The sequence below is a fragment of the Gopherus evgoodei genome, unplaced genomic scaffold (genome assembly GCF_007399415.2).
Source record: "Gopherus evgoodei ecotype Sinaloan lineage unplaced genomic scaffold, rGopEvg1_v1.p scaffold_97_arrow_ctg1, whole genome shotgun sequence".
NCBI lineage: Eukaryota > Metazoa > Chordata > Testudines > Testudinidae > Gopherus > Gopherus evgoodei.
The window spans coordinates 77,374-81,499 of NW_022060118.1; the positions used below are offsets into that span (position 1 = coordinate 77,374).

The 4,126-nt window shown below is 48.3% G+C and overlaps 1 non-coding gene across 1 annotated transcript; it reads right to left on the reverse strand.

Annotated features, from left to right (window-relative positions):
* Nucleotides 1-233: 233 nt before the first annotated feature.
* On the reverse strand, nt 234-427 carry LOC115644213. Its single transcript, XR_003998458.1, has one exon. It is a non-coding gene; the product is annotated as a U2 spliceosomal RNA (small nuclear RNA).
* Between the last annotated feature and the right edge of the window lie 3,699 nt (nt 428-4,126).

The following is a 4,126-nucleotide window of genomic DNA, read 5'->3' on the forward strand; positions in this document are numbered from 1 at the left end:
GCAGAGGGGGTGCTGGGTATGGGTAGGGGTGCAAGAGTCAGGGCTAGGGTGGAGGAGGGGATGAAGGAGTCAAACAGAGGGCTAGGTATATATGAGGGTATGTATAAGACGTAACTAGTAACTGATGAAAGAGTTACAAATGACTCGAAACCATACTCTTAGTACAAACGAAATGGTAAGACAGACAACACCACTTTTCTTCGCTGCTCTTCAGCCACGATATTCTCCCCAAAGGGGGGGCCACCGTTCCTGGAGGTTCAGTGCCGCAATAACAGGGCGCTGAGTGCAGTGGATGCAGGAAGCTGCTGTTCCATCTCCCGCTTCCAAAAAATCAGTTTCATAGCTAGTCCTGAGATAGAGGAAGTATCAGTTCTTAAAGTGATGAGAACCGATGTAAACCTTTGATTCCAGCGAATGTTAAAATGATCTAAAATACAGGTTAATAAAAACATTTCTAGTCCTCTGCACAGAACGCTTAAATTATCCCCAAATAGCAAGTTTTGGTTTACAAAGTCATAAAAGGCACATTCTCCAGAATCTGACACTTTGGGAAATCTAAGTCTCTAACACACCACTGATTCAGGGGCTGTGCCCTGCTTCTCCCCAGTCTGGCTTGAGGTTGCCACTCATAGTCACGAGCTACTCCAGAAGGCTCAAGCCCCTTCTTCTCATGGATCAGTAACCAGTTAGCAGACAGGAAAGAAAGGATAGGAATCAATGGCCCATTTTTACCACTGAAAGGGGTAAATAGCAAGTTTCTAAAGTAGAAGACAAGACTACAGACATTAGGACTAATCAACTGAGGGACAGAGCCAGCCAGCCAGCCAGCCTCAACTCATTATGCTTTAGAACTCATGTGCCTTGTCTAGCAAGAATGATTTAGGCTACGGTTAGTCCATCAATCATGAAATGCCAAGTACCATTCTACTGTCCTTCATTCATATAACCAGTATAACTACACTTTATTACTCCTGCCCTAATAACAAAGAGACTGGGGATCCCACAGCAGCTGAAGTCATGGTTTGGACAAGCAATCATGCAATGCAGGGTGGATGTGACCATGCAAATTACATCAGCCCCAAAAGTCCTTTTCAACAGATCACCAACAGATGTCAGGGTAGAGTTCAAACTGACCCTGCTTACATCCTCTCCCCAGCCAAGAATTGGTGGTTCCCACAAATCACACTCTGTATACCATCTGATTGGTATTGAATGCTGAAGTCATAGCTAGCAAAAGTGGCCACCCATCTCTGCCCTGTAGCATCCAGTTTAGCACTTGTTAACAAGTAAATCAGTGGATTGTTATCTGTTGTCTGCCCATACTTGAAACTGAGCACCATATAAGTAGTCTCGAAATTTCTCAGTGATGGCTCATTTCAAGGCGAAGAACTCCAGCTTGTGGATGGGATAGTGAGTTTTCCTATCAGACGGTCCTCAGCTGGCAAAGGCTACAGGTTTAAGTTTACCTCCCACCTCCTGGTACGGGACTGCTCCCAGACCCTCCAAACTGGCATCAGTATGCAGGATAAACGGTTTGTTTGGGTCAGCGAGGACTAGGACTGGCACATGAATGAGGGAAATAATGATTTCCCGAAAAGCCCTTTCATATCTCTCATCCTGCCTTGCCCCAAATGATTTAAAGGGACCATAGTGTCTCTGCATAGGAGGCTTTGGGGACCTCTCCTTATTCTTAATCTTAGATTTGTTCTTGCTGGTATCCTCAGATAAGATTATTCAGAGGTTTTCACATACTGGTCCCCAGCCATCATCTGCAATAATCTGCAAATACCTTGAAGAAACTGGAATCGATCTCTATCAGCACAGACATATCAGAGGTCCCTTTAGGGTCAGGGCATATTAGGGCAGCTGTGTCTACGTCTTCGCTTACCCCAGCAACCTCCTCGGGGAATTCCAGGTACGCTATGACGTACCGTTGGTAGGGGTATTCATCCATGATGAGGTCACATTGACCAAGGCCGGTCAGTGGCTGTATAGGCAGGTGCCTAAGCATCTGTTTGTAGAATGACTGAAATATAATAGTTACTTGAGATCCAGTGTCAAGCACGGCTTTGCACTCTGCCCCCTCAATCCTCACCGTGACCTCTGCTTGAGGCCCTATCAGTCCGGAGGGAATCCCAGCTGAACAGTCTTTTCTGGAGGAATCTTCAAATCATGCAGGCCTGTCCTCATCCCCAGACCCTCTGACAGTTACCGGATCTTTCCCAACTGATCCTCAGCTTTCCATACACTAAGGAGGGATTTTCTTCATTATGGCACTTGGCCGCACTGTACCCATCCTGACCACATTGGTAGCAGAAGAATTGTCCTTTCTCCCTTTGCCTTCGTGGGATGGTGGCTCTAGATACTGATTTCTGCATTGCAACAGTCTGAGGCTCCTTATTCCTGGAAGTCTTAGCTCGGTCAATGATGCTTTGCAGTTCAGCTATCAGTTCTGCCAGAACCTGCATTTGTTAGGCACGTTCCTCTCTGGTGCTCACCATCAGTACACTGGCCATTTGCAATGGTGTTGTACAGGCTGGCTATGATGTTTGGGCTTCCCAAAACCCACTGGCAGCCTGCCTTTCTTCCTCCTCTCTGACCTCTTTTATCAGCTTGGGGAATGTTACTGTTGTTCTCTTAGCGGGAGATGAAGTAAAATCTGGTTCTGATACTGAGTTCCTCTTACAATCTGAGCCAGTCTTGTCTGATTCATCTGCTCAGCAGTCACTGCTCACCTCATGACAGCTCTGGGAAGCAATCTCTCCAGCCTCGGTCTATATAGGCGGAAGCCTTCTCGCCCCTTAGCTGTTGGGAATTAAGGAACTTACAGTAGCTGTCTTCAGAGCCGTCTATGCTCCCACAGGTGTGATCAAGGGCCTCTAGGCAGTCTTTCACACTGACCCCAGGGTCAATGAGCTTCAGGGGGAAAATCGCATCTAGTGCTGGGCCCATAAGGCTCTCCAGTAGACATCTTTGCTTTTCTGCATTGGGCATCTGCATCGGGTATGGCCCATTCCTGCACCATTTCAGTGGTGTGCTCTAACCAGGGTTCAAACTCCTCTTCACCAGCAAATAACCTTAACATACTACAAGAGTTTGATGTAGCATGGGACAGCACAACCTTTTCCAATGTTTTCCCCAGTGCTTTTGCCCAATCATTGGCTGAGGCTGCGGCCCCTGAGCTAGAGGCTGTTGAGCCAGGGCCCAACAAACCTGACATATTAGCCATTATACAAACAGTAATTTCCTCAAAATATAAACACGATAGTTTCCCAATGTAGTGGATCGCTCAACAGGTGCTTGACAGGGATACTGACCCAGGGATCACGGGCGAGCCCCCCAAAATGGAACCCTTCTGCCTGTCAGAGTTGGCAGCAACAAGGGCCGGGGTCAGTATCTAGGGGTTCTGTTTCAATAACACAATGCAAAACTAGCTTGAGCCTCCACCCACTGACCTGGGACAATTATACACCACCCCCTTGGCGCCTCTAAGGGGCAATACTTCCCCTCTCGCAAGCACAGAGTCTGAGTGCAGCAAAAGCCTTTTAATAAAGGAGGGAAACAATGTGGCATTATGTGGGGAAACACCACAAACAGGCTCCATAACAAAAACCATGAGCAAAAGATCCATCCCAAGTAAGTTTGTCAGTGTCCTTTTCCCCTCAGGGTCTTAAGTCCAGCAACCCAACAGTCACTCCACCCACAGTTTCTGTCCTTGGTCAGTGCAGCCCCAGAGTTCAGAAGTTCATCTGCAGACTTTACCTCTCAGCCTGAGTGGAAGAGGGGGGAGGCATGGGGAGGCATCTTACATGTTCTGCTGCTTGTGTTGACGACTGATTGCCACACCTCTCCATGGAGTTCTGCTGCAGTCTCCACCACCGGCTGCTCTTCTCCACCAGCCATCCAGCTAGCTGCTCCTCTCCACCAGCTTTCCTGGAAGCCACTCCTCTCCACCAGCCATCCAGCTAGCTGCTCCTCTCCACCAGCCTTCCTGCTAGCCGCTCCTCTCTGAGCTGGACACTGCGGAGAGCTCAGAAAGGAGCCATCTCCAGATTAGACCAGTGGATCTCAACCTGTCTGGGTTTAAGACCTCAGTTCCCTGTAAGCTGCGCGGCCATGCAGCAGG